The sequence below is a fragment of the Lissotriton vulgaris genome, chromosome 3_2 (assembly GCF_964263255.1).
Source record: "Lissotriton vulgaris chromosome 3_2, aLisVul1.2, whole genome shotgun sequence".
In the NCBI taxonomy this organism is placed as follows: domain Eukaryota; kingdom Metazoa; phylum Chordata; class Amphibia; order Caudata; family Salamandridae; genus Lissotriton; species Lissotriton vulgaris.
The window spans coordinates 139,401,950-139,415,408 of record NC_141690.1 but is presented as its reverse complement, the minus strand read 5'-3'; the positions used below and the strand labels follow the sequence as shown (position 1 = coordinate 139,415,408).

The following is a 13,459-nucleotide window of genomic DNA, read 5'->3' as shown; positions in this document are numbered from 1 at the left end:
TGAGTTTACTGCCCCTGATACCGGTCAGCACCCTGCTCCGCACCCCAAGGCTAGTTGTCATGCCAGGATTATTGTTTGTTATTGAGATGAGTCTTGTGCACTCAAGAAAATATCTATTGTTCACTTGTTTCTTTGTGATAGATCTAAGTAATAGAAGTGAGGTGGGATCATTAGCAAGGAAGGTGTATGTGAGTTCATGCAGATCATTGGTAGGCTTTATAGATCAGGCATAGGAGACAAGGTAGTGTTAAGTTGCAGGGGTATCAAAGGAAAGGTTATAATTCTTGAAATGATTTGATTGCAAATATATATTAACAGAGATTAGGGCAAACATATATGCGACTTAGAGAAGGTTGTGCACAGACAGTAGGAGCATGCAGAGGATGGAAAGGAAGGAGAGAACTAAATAAAGGAGAAATGGTGAGGTGACCATTATAGGTTTTAAGTAAAGATCAGGTTTTCTTGCCCGATTTTATGAATATAGAGGACTGGTTTTGAGATAGCGTGCAATTTGAGAATGTAAGACAATTGAAAGAAACAACATTATTTGTATCAGAAGACATTGATATATTAACTACAGTGATTGGCGCTAGAGTATGGCTAACAGTCTGTCTATTTCACTGCGTTAGTGAAGCTCAAGTTCAGGGATGCTAGGGGCATATTATCAAGCCTGTGCGCTAAAATTATCGCCGCTTTATCGGCCGAAAACGGCCGATAAAGCGGCGATAATGGGCTTGATAATATGCGCTGTGGAATTCCAATCGAAGCCCATGTTAGATGTCTTCACATCTAACATGTGCTTCGATTGGAATTCCATAGAGCATATTATCAAGCCCATTATCGCCGCTTTATCGGCCGTTTCCGGCCGATAAAGCGGCGATAATTTTAGCGCACAGGCTTGATAATATGCCCCATAGTTTTTAGTAATGGCAGGAAACAAACACTGCAAGGAGATTCTGCAAATGCTAGAGTGCATGCCTACTGATCTTCTGTCTCACATTTGGCTCACAGTATTGTTGGACCTGACTCCCTTGGGTCTGTAGACCTTCAAGCCTTTTGCCTTCACTCCTCCTGTTTTGTGAATTTGTTTTTGTTGTGCCCTTTACCACTGTGAACCAGTGCAAAAGTGCTAGTGATCAATCCTGTTAAAATGGAAACATGGGCGTATACCCCATTGAAATATGTAATGTACTAGTACAGCCCTAGTAAAGTGGTTACCATAGGAATAGGGATGGGAAATTCAATGCTACTACTGGACTTGTAGCACTTATTATGCCACCCACTTATGCAGCTCTTTAAAACGGTTCATCACCTTCAGTTCGCAACTTTTAGTCCGCATACCTTCATTCCGCATACCATTATCCCGCAAGTACTTTTATTCCGCAGAATATTACAACGCATGTCATTATATCTTATATGCTTTTATCACGCATGCTTTTACAACGAAATTCGTTGTAAAAGCATGAATGGTAAAAACATGTTTTTAAAATTTAAGTGTAAGGTAAGTATATGGTTTAAGTTTGGGGATGCTGGGGTATATGTTTTAGGGGTTCAGGGGTATTTTAAGGGTGGGTTTGGGTATGGAGTACATGGGTAATTAAGGGTTATGGGGTATGTTTGCGTTTTGGGGTACAGGGTTATTTTTAGGGTTCGGGGTAGCTTTGGATTTTGGGGTACAGGGTTATTTTAAGGTTTCAGGGGTATGTTTGGGTTTTGGGGTACAGGGGTATTTTTAGGGTTCAGGGCTTGGTTTGGGTTTTGGGGTACAGGGGTATTTTTAGGGTTCAGGGCTAGGTTTGGGTTTTGGGGTACAGGGGTATTTTTAGGGTTCAGGGTTAGGTATGGGTTTTGGGGTACAGGGGTAATTTAGGGGTCAGGGCTAGGTTTGGGTTTTGGGGTACAGGGGTATTTTTAGGGTTCAGGGCTAGGTTTGGGTTTTGGGGTACAGGGGTATTTTTAGGGTTCAGGGCTAGGTTTGGGTTTTGGGGTACAGGGGTATTTTTAGGGTTCAGGGCTAGGTATGGGGTTTGGGGTACAGGGGTATTTTTAGGGTTCAGGTCTAGGTTTGGGTTTTGGGGTACAGGGGCATTTTTAGGGTTCAGTGCTAGGTTTGGGTTTTGGGGTACAGGGGTATTTTTAGGGTTCTGGGTTAGGTATGAGTTTTGGGGTACAGGGGTAATTCAGGGTTCAGGGGTAGCTTTGGGTTTTGGGGCACAGGGGTAATTTAGGGTTCAGGGCTAGGTATGGGTTTTGGGGTACAGAGGCATTTTTAGGGTTCAGGGCTAGGTTTGGGTTTTGGGGTACAGGGGTATTTTTGGGGTACAGGGCTAGGTTTGGGTTTTGGGTACAGGGGTATTTTTAGGGTTCAGGGTTAGGTATGGATTTTGGGGTACAGGGGTCATTTAGGGTTCAGGGGTAGCTTTGGGTTTTGGGGTACAGGAGTAATTTAGGGTTCAGGGCTGGGTTTGGGTTTTGGGTACAGGGGTATTTTTATGGTTCAGGGCTAGGTTTGGGTTTTGGGGTACAGGGGTATGTTTAGGGTTCAGGGGTATGTTTGAGTTTTGGGGTACAGGGGAATTTTTAGGGATAAGGGGTAGGTTTAGGTTTTGGGGTACAGGGATATTTTTAGGGTTATGGGGTATGTTTGGGTTTTGGGGTACAGGGGTATTTTTAGGGTTCAGGGGTATGTTTGGGTTTTGGGGTACAGGGGTATATTTAGGGTTTAGGGGTAGGTTTGGGTATTGAGGTACAGGGGTACAGGGGTATTTTTAGGGTTCAGGGGTAGGTTTGGGTTTTGGGGTACAGGGGTATTTTTAGGGTCAGGATGGGTTAGTGTTTAAGGGTGCTGGGGTATTTAAAGGGACTAGGGTGGGATTAGTTTTTAGGGTGTATAGGGTAATTATTAATTAATAAAAATTTAATATATCTATATATTCTTTATATATATATATATATATATATATATATATATATATATATATATATATATATATATATATATATATATATATTCACTGAAAAAACCATAGGTTTCACACCAGTTATAGTTAGGAATTAGCATTTAAAAAACCTATTAAATTCACTGAAAAAACCATAGGTTTCACACCAGTTATAGTTAGCTGGAAATTTTACTGATATAAAACCATTGAAATTCCCACGTTATAGTTAGTCGGACTCACTATAACTTGCGCGTGCAATGCACTGCTGATGACATCACATATTACATCACTCATGACATGGTCAGTGACATCACTCATGACACCATCCTTGTGACATAGTGACAGACCTCCTTTCACTATAATGTAACCCTTGAGACACATATTCAAAAATAGAAACTGAAATTTTAAAAAAAATGGAGATACCTATATCAGTTACAACAAGCAATTCAGTAATTCCACTATCTATATACACATCCACTCTTTCACCAACAGTTCTATATAGTCACTCATACATATACTCACTCATCATATGAAGTGATACACCTATACATCCTGTTACACACCGACATTCATCCAAAAGTTACTCACACACATATTCACACGTGCAAATAAACTATTGAACATCCATTTATTTGAATATAGAGTTATACACACACTTCCACCTTACTTCTATTTAAAATTACACATATTTATTCTCTTAAACAATCACTTATAGAAACACATACTTATTTAAACAGGAACTCTTACAATCTCTTACTCTCACATATACTCACTTATATACATCAATATTCATATATACTAGATTAAAACATATGTAGGTACTGATAAAGACACTAGTGAGACAGTCATTCACTCACTAACAAACACATATAGACACTCATCCACCCATACAGTCCTGTACATATGCTGTCTTCAAAACACATACAAACAAAGAGTCAGTCACTCATGCATCTATGTGCTAAGTAATACCCCCACTAAACCATATAGACAGTCATACTGATACTAATAAAAATATCTAATAACCCATATACATACGCATGTAGCTACTTACCAACACATGTAGCCACTTATACACAAAGTGAAACACTAATATATATATTTAAATATTTAAACATAACTCACTAATATTTATTTTTCAGAAAGACACATATTCACTGGATGGTGTCATCAGTGATGTCATGAGTGATGTCACTGACCATGTCATGAGTGATGTAATATGTGATGTCATCAGCAGTGCATTGCACGCGCAAGTTATAGTGAGTCCGACTAACTATAACGTGGGAATTTCAATGGTTTTATATCAGTAAAATTTCCAGCTAACTATAACTGGTGTGAAACCTATGGTTTTTTCAGTGAATTTAATAGGTTTTTTAAATGCTAATTCCTAACTATAACTGGTGTGAAACCTATGGTTTTTTCAGTGAATTTCAAAGGTTTTTTTAATGCTAATTCCTAACTATAAGTTTCACTTTATAAATAAGACTGTTAGCACTCTAGTTGTTCTTTTTAACACTCTGGTACATTTTCTCATTGGGCTACAGTTGGGCTACATCTAGTTGAATTTTGGGCTACATTTTCAATTTTTGATCTCTGGTGGCCATCTTTGGGCTACATTGGGCTACTTTGGGCTACATTTGGGCTACATTTTGGCTCTAACATATATTAAGCCCAATGTAGCACAATACATATTTTTCTAAAGTTAATGTTTTTTACAAACCACTTCAGAATAGAGCTACCTGTCCCTACAATTTTCCCAATTTTTTTTTTAAAAATTATTTTGGGGAGCGCTCCCGGAGCGCGCCCCGGGGAGCGCCCCGAAAAGCGTATTTTTACAAAGCGCCCCGGGGCGCGCTCCGGGGAGCGTCCCGTGAGCGCCAATATCGCAAACGAAAACATAATCGTGACGTATCGCGTAGCCGCGACCGCGTGATACGCACGGCGTAAGCGCACCCGGAAGTACTCGAGCGAATACGATCGCACAACGTAAACTTCCGACGCGCTTACGCTGCGCGACCCGGGGCGCGCCCCCGGGCGCGCCCCGGGCGCGTAGCGTAAGCGCGTCGGGTCATGTGAGCAGAAAATAACACTTTTCATTGGTTCATAACAGTTTTGGTTTCATAATGATGAAGCCCCTGGTCTTGTGACCTGAAAATAACACTTCTCATTGGTTCAGGACAGTTTTTTTTTCTAAATGATGAAAGACCCCACCTTTTTTCCTTATTCTGACTTTGTCCTTTGACTGAGGAAGACCTGTTTGTTGCTCTGTCTACTTTTTTGCTCTTTGAGTAATATTTTGTACTATAAAATGGCTTCATTAGTAGCATCAGCTGGTGCATCTGCCCCACCACCACCACCACAACCACCAAGAGGACCAGCTCCAAATTATATTGGTGGTCAAGAACAGGAGGAGGAAGAGGAAGAGGAAGAGGAGGAGGGGAGAAGAAGATGGCTGCCTGAAGAAAACACACCTTATAAACCCAAACCACACTTCATTTGGCAGTTTTTTTCAATTCCAGAGGGGAAAAAAAAGGTGAATGCGCCCAAAGTCACTTGCCTCATCTGCAATGATGAACTTTCACGGGGCAACCCAAATAAGAAATATTCTTTTGGTAACTATACCATGATTCGGCACATGACAAGAAAGCATCCAAACAACTACTCTCGTGCAGAGTTCCGGGAAATGGCCAGTAACCTCCCCCAGTCATCAAGGACCCCCTCCCAAAGAAACCAACCCACTTCCTTGCAACCAGAAACATCTGAGGTGATGCCTTGCATTCAGCCGAGATTTGCTGATTTTAAAATTACTTGCACTGCTTGTGGCAAACTTATCTCCTATGGGGAAAAAAGTGTGAAACTCATCGTCCTTGCAGGTGATAATCACAAGTGCCCCAAAAAGAAGTAATTTTTTGGGTTTTTTGTTTTTTTGCTCCAGTTGAGCCAGTTTCAATTCCCTTTTTTTGTTTCTCCCCCAAAAAAATACAAAAAAATATATAAAACTGTTTTGAAAAGCCAAAAAAAGTACAAAAAGTTCAAAAAACACAAAAAAAATATAAAACAACAAAAAGAAGAAAAAAAAAAGTTCTTTTTAGAACTACCTCCAATTTCTAAATCAAAACTTCATTTTTTAAACACTCTGTCACCTTTTTTCATCATAGTGCGCTCCCAGGGCCGCTCCCCGGTGCGCGCACCGTGCGCTTCCCCCGCGCAAAACGAAAAAAAAAAAAATAATTTAAATGCCCCGCGGGGCCCTTTTATAGCCCCCACATCAAACCTAGGGGGTCAAAGGGGTCTATCCCTGACGCCTTATGGTCAGTTCCCACTTTGTTTTAGCCACCTCTTATGTCTCGATTTTACCGAGACACAAGATGGCGGCTGCTCTGGACTGTTTCGAATGTTTACAGACACCCGAGAGCCAATCAGCTTTCCGTGCGCACCTCGCGTGGCGCGCCTGGAGCGCTCCCCGGTGCGCGCACCGGAGCGCGGCTATAGATATATATATTTTTTTGAACCTAAATTACTCAAAATCCACTGGAGCACATATCTTGAGACATAGCAAAGGCACATCGGGCTACCAGTCCCTACAATTTTGCCAAGTTTGGTGTAAATCCATTCAGCCGTTCGGGCTAAAAGTGAAATCGACCGCCCTATGGAAATTAACATGGGGAAAACGCGTTTTGGGACCCCCCTTTTATCTCGGCCCCCGCTTGACGAATCCCCCCCAAACTTTCAAGGAAGCACCGGAGCTCGACGAGGCCATTTTCAGGAAATTTTCAGGCAGATTCGTCAACCGGTGCCAAAGTTATTCCAAATAGAATTTTGAGATTTAACATTGAAAAAAATCCTAACTATAACTACCTACTGGCGACCGCCAGTAGGTAATATATATATATATATATATATATATATATATATATATATGTGTGTGTGTGTAATATTAATATAGTTCTAAATATAATGTAATTTTAAAGAAATAATGTTTCAATGTATTTAAAAAAATATATATATGTGTATATATATATATATATATATATATATATATATATATATAGATATAGATATAGATAGATATTTATATATATTTTTAAAAATAAAGTACTTTTACAAAGTATATGACTTCACCACACATGCATTTGCGTTGTAATTGCATGCATAGTAAAGCCATATGCGTTGTAAAAATTTGCGGAATTATGGCTTGAGGAGTAATGGTTTTTGCGGACTTAAAAATGCGGAGTGATGGTATGCGGGATTTTTGTTTCCGGAATGGAATCATATATTCCTTTAAAACCTGTTTCAGGACTGACCCTGCAGTTTATGTGCAGTTTCAAACTGCCATTTCGACTTGGCAAAGTAAATCTTTTGCCAGGCCTAAACCTTCTTTTTTAACACATATGTCACCCCTAGTGTAGCCCCTACACAGCCTACAGTGGAAGATGTGTTGTATTTGAAATGTTGGTCTTTTGCTTAAGTTTTAAGTTGTGGGTTGTGGGAATGGCCTGACTGTGAAAAACGTTGAGATTTATTTTTCACTATGACAAGGATTACCTCTCCCACAGTATAAAATTAAGTTGGCTTATTACATTTAATAAGTAATAACGTTTGTTTCGGAAAAGGTAGGAATGTTATGTTTGGTGTCTGGAGATTTGTAATTTGAAACCCTCTTTAACGGTAATGGTAAAGTCAGATTTTAAGTCATAAGGATTGAAAATGCCACTTTCAGAAAGTTGGAATGTTCTTGTCCAAACCATTTGGTTCCTGCAGCCTGTTTCCTGGATGCCATGACTATGTGTAAATAGCTGTCGGTTTTTGCTTACTCTTCCCAAACAGCCACACAATAGAGGGTCTGGGTGGTGGCAGAGTGGGCCATCTTGATTTGATGAGGGTGCGGTGCTGTCACCTTTCATACTTGCATTTTAAAGACACTGCCTCAGCTTACACACAAAGGACTTCATAGTAGACCATTGTGCACGCAGATAGACTGGGACCAGGGTAGGGAGGAAGGCTATTCCAGGAAATTTTGTAGGGGAAAGATTCCAGAAGTTTCTTTCACTTTAAAGTGGGCAGAATGTATGAAAGAAGACCCTCAGATCCACTCTTCAGTACATTCCTGGATCCATGGATTTCTTCATAAGTAGGAATGCCCCGCTGCTAGGGGACTACCCTGCTACTTGAGGTCAGCCCTGCTGTCTGGGAGTAGGACTGGACCTGCATCCTTTATACCAGACTGAAGTAAGCCCAAGGGTCAGCTGACTGACCTCCTATTCGGGGCAACAGAGACACAACATGCTCCAGAGGTCTCCCTGCACCTGCTGAGCTGACCTGCTGCACATCACCTGACTGAACCTGCAACTGGACCTGCCTTTGCCCTACTGGCCTCTGCTGGACTGAGTTACTGATCCCCAAGAGTTGCCTCCCAGGCCATGGATCCTTGCTGTGGCATCAGTTGAGTTCCTCATAAAAGATAAGGAAAAATCCTAATGGGCTCTTTGCAAATGGGCTAGTTCACGCTAAAGTCTTGCATCACTCGCGACCACCAATGCAATTCTCTGGTGAAACTGACTCTTACCACTATGGCGACCACCAGCGATGACAGGCAATGCAAGATCGGCACTTCATTCAACAGTTTTGACAGCTTACGGTGACCACCAACACAAAGCCCCAACAACAACCTTACACGACATCTGACAGGATCATTGTGCTACAGTACTAAATGTTCGCAATGCCCGACCTGCTCTTCATGCTGCAGTGACATCCATCTGCAATGCTCTTCCTGCTCCTCATAGCTTTGTACACCCTGAACTCTTCAAGCTGAACTTTAGAAGGTAACTTTTTCAGCAGGACTAACCTGGTCCCTGCATCGACTCTATGCTCCATTGTGAAAAGCCTGAACTTGTGACTTTTACCCGGTCTCACACGACCAGATAACCACAAGTGGCGCTTTGTGCTTTTAGGCGCTATATGTTCCTTAAACCTTTGAAATGGCATATCACCAGTTCTAATGATTGGATTTTTGTTGTTTTGGTGTAAAATAATTTAACTTTTGCTTAATTTTTCTAGATTGGGATAGGATTTTTCTTGTGTTCTTACTTTCTTGCTGCTTGTGTGCTGCTTAACTACTTTACACATTGCCTCAAAGTTAAGCATGACTGCTTTTGTGACAAGCTACAAGAGGATTAATCATAGGTTGGTTTAGCGACTTTTGTGGTTCACCCCCACAAGCACTGTGGCTTTTGCTTGAGGAGGGCACACATGTCCCTTAATCGACAACCCGATTTCTCACATGTATTATGAAGGATAGTGGAATCCTCTGGTTTGATATGTGGGAAGAATTGTTTTTTTAATGGCTTGGGAGCTCCTCTGAGCACATGGCAAATGACAGACACATGTAAATAGCAAAACTGAAAGGACACAGATAGAGGAGTTGTCTGAGAATCCGTGGTATTCTAGCATTGCAGTAAACATGCAGACTACATGGGCCACATAGTCTGTATCTGACATAATTAAATATGTGCCTTTTTCAATAAACACCAGTGTATACCTTTGTAACTGGGTTCATGCTGTATAAATCCCTGTGCTTACTTTCATACATAATATATATATTTGAATGCACAGGAGTAGGGATGAGTGAGGCAAATGTGTAGATTGACTGTGGCATATATGTTTATGGTCATTTGTATGTGCTTGTATAGCACACTTTATGTAATCTAAATGTTTCTATGCACTGGTCCTACTTGGAATAACGTGCCAAGGGCTAGGGTGGTGAGTCAAACAGAGGGTATAGCTGCATAAATGGCATGATATTTTCCAAAGTCCATTGTGACACTACATGAATAGTTATAACAATACAGAAGTCACTAAAAATACAAGTTCAGGCAGTTTCAGTGGTAGCAAGAGGAAAAACATGATAACAGGAAGTGAGGGGTTAATGAAGAACAATTTGAAAAAATGTGGTTCATGAGAAATAAAGTGACATGAAAAGCCACTCAATACTTATTCAACAAAATAATATTTTACAGATACTATTGAATGAACAAAAATTAGTTACAAAACGTTTCCTATAAAAAAATCCACAAAACTTGCTTGCTACAGTAGTCATCATTAACAACTACAAATTTGATGTACTACATCCAGTAAAACAAATCCTGAAAATACAGATAATAGATAATAAAAACACTAAAACCTATGTATCAGTTATGAAAAGAAAGGGGAATAAAAGGTGCAAAATGGGTATGCACCGCCTTTTTTTTGTTTTTGTTTTTTAACCAGGGACTTTTCCCTGTATAGAAACTTTACAAAACAGGCAAATTCATATAACATTTCCAGATAGAGAGGCATTCAAGGACCTATTTTGGAACGGAGATTCCAATAAAGTGCAGAATACATACATCTTGTCACAACATGCAAATCAAAGTCTAGGCATGCCCAAAGTGCAGTCTTGAAGTTCTAAAGTCCAAGGTATGTTACTTAAACGTTCTTTAACTCTGTGTGCAAATTTGGCGAACCTAGCCAATTCCATCGGTGTCTCCAGGCTAAACAAGAGTTTCATGGCATCCTTGCAATTACGCATCCCATATTTTAAAAACAATGGCCTTAGTAAAGTGCGACGTGCGTGTATTAAGCAATGGCATATGCAGACCAAATGAACCATAGATTCTTCATGCTGATGACATAGTCTGCAGGTGGTAATCATTTCTAGGGATTTCCAGCGCCTGTTGATATCTTTTATTGGCAATGCAATAAGCCTCACCGTTAAGATTTGCTTTAGAATGATCTTGTTTAATACAGCGTCGAGGTATGTTTGCCTTAACCGATCTTCATAGGAGCTTGCAAGTATCCCAATGTTACTTTTGGAATGATTCAACTCCTTCATGTCTTCTTCCCTAGATAATGCTCTAACTTGTTTTTTTAATATAGATTTTAGTGTGCCAGGCTGATAGGTCAGATCCTGCAATTTGGTCATGTCAAGCTGTAATGCAGTGCAGGCAGTTTGTAGGCCGTTGCTCCATAAATTATTGGCTTTCATAAAGATCATTTTCAGGGTTCACTTCATTATGTTCGGAGGGGCGACACAAACCCCTCGATAGTACCGCACGAAGGTTGCCCAGTGCTCGTAGCTTTGTTTATTCAACCCAAATTCCAGTCACACCAGGATGTTTCGTGTATGCGCTGGAATCTGGAAAATACGCTTGAAGGCTCGGCAGTTGATATGTTCGAGGCTATTAACAAAAGCCGCACGAAATGATAACTGCCCATATGTAATTGAGGGAAGCAGCTTGGCCCTTATAACTCTTCTAATGGATTTTGTTGTCGGGCTATTTAGTTTAGAATTAAGCTTGCACAAGGTGAATGTCACTGCCTTGGCCTTTGTTTCAACTGAAGCAAGGTGAGCTGTTGATTTCCCATTACTCATCAGCCACACCCCCAAGTACTTATATTTGGTCAATGTTATTATCTTCAAGTTGCCCAACCTCTAATATTGTCTGAGTTTGTTGGCATACTTTCCGAATATAATTACCTTTGTTTTTCCTGCATTTGCTCTTAGGTCATTCTTGTTTGTTGTAAAGATTTAGTGGGTCCAATTGCCTTTCCATGCCTACTTTTGTGTGATCTAATAGCACCATATCATCTGCATACTGCATTAAAAATAATCTGTTTGAGCCAATTTTCGGAGATAGAAGATTTGCATTAAGAATAGATTTAGCGAGGTCTGCCGTATATAAGTTAAAAAGCAAAGGTGCCAATACACAGCTTTGCTTTAAACCACGGTCTGTAGGGATCTTTTTAGTAGCTGAATTCATCGAAGTTTTCACCCGTACCCAGGTTCCAGTGTAAAGGCTAATTATTACCTTTAAAAGAATCTCTGGTATCCCCCAACCTTGTAGCTTGGGCCACAGCAGACGCCGATTGACTCCATCAAAGGCCGTGGAGTAGTTCATGAAACATGGAAAGAGAGGCAGCGACTTTTTCTGTGTAGTCTGTTCTATCATGTATGCAAGGGCTAAAATATTATCTATTGTGGACGCTCCTGGCCTGAAGCCATTTTGGCAACTTGGTCGAATTGATATTTTCAACCATATGGCTTGCCTAAGTTGGACTTCCTTAAGTTTGTATGCCACAGCGAGCAGATCATAGCTTCTTTAATCCTTCGAAGAGCTCCAACTAGGAGCCAGAACGTGGTCAGACATGCTCTTTGGAAAACCTAAAGTTTTTTTCCCTCATACCCTTGGTGCAGGTTAGGCCATTTATACCACATAAATAGCAAAAGTAGTGTACTCTGTCTATAAACACCAACAGTATGGTGTGTGAAATGTTATCAGCTTGTGCAAAGGTTTCTTTCACACTTGTGGGTTATACCCATGAGTGAAGTGGTTATATTAGAAAGTGCAACTATTTCTCAACTCTTCAACTGCAACCAGAAACGTCATAAGAACCTATAAAAAACGGAAACACTGTTGGGATGCAGTCACTCTGTAGAACAACTAGCTCTGAATCACTATGATACCATGTTCTCTTTCTACACACACTCAGTGTTGCAAAAGGGGCGAGTTGTTGAAAAGTTAAGCCTGCTGCGCTAACTGACTATTATGTGTCAGAAGGGTGAGTCAGAAACAGTGCTACATGTTGCCAGCGTCAGGTTTAGGTGAATCAAATGTCCTGAGATCTAGTCACAATTAAGAAAACATATGTCTCGAAAAACATGGTCATATTTCTGCTTATCTCCCTTGGATATATATTTAAATGGATTGTGGTTAATTAGTCCCAAGAAAGGGCTATTAACTTTCATGGCTACTACTGCCATGTGTTGCCGGGCCCTGCATTTCACCATTAGGCTACAGTCCGAATCAAATCACGGTAAAAGGGCCTCTTCACAAACGCGGTTTGCAGTACATCAAGTAGTACTTCTGTAGAACTCTTTCATGTCCATTTACGGGCTTCCGAGAATGGGCCCCAAAATGCCTAAAATGAAATTTAAATGGGAATATTTGAGGAATATTCATGTACATTTATTAAAATTAAGAAGGGATGTGCCCTCCTGGCACTTTCACCAATATCTAGTTGGATGCTTTGGGCAAATTCATAAAGGCATTTAAACACGTCCTTGCTGTTCTTTTAAACAGTGGTGTAGCAAGGTCAGGTGGTACCCGGTGCTGAATATTTTTTGTCACCCCCGGCTTGTCAAAATGGCAAAAATATGTGCTTAAAACACATGTTTTTGCCATTTTGTCACCCCCCTCAGTGTTGACAACCGGGGTGGCCCACACCCACCGTACCCCCCTTCCTGTGCCACTGCTTTTAAATGTGTCTGTGAATTGGCCCCAAAGTCTTAATTAGACCTTAATTCATATTAGATTGTGTTTGTTAGCAGAAGTATTTCTCAAACTCTATCCTGAGTAATTCCTGCTTGTGAATGTGAGGGCTACATTTTCTTTCACATGATGTATCCCACACATGACTGTATGATTGGAATCATGGCCTGGAAAGTCTTCTAGCTTCAAAGAACGAACAAATGGTCATTGTGTCTA

General features: G+C 40.6%; 1 protein-coding gene across 2 annotated transcripts in view; it reads right to left on the bottom strand.

Moving 5' to 3' along the window:
• Positions 1-13,459, bottom strand: part of NSG1 (neuronal vesicle trafficking associated 1) — a 121,047-nt gene that overhangs the window by 15,805 nt on the left and 91,783 nt on the right. The window lies entirely within an intron of this gene.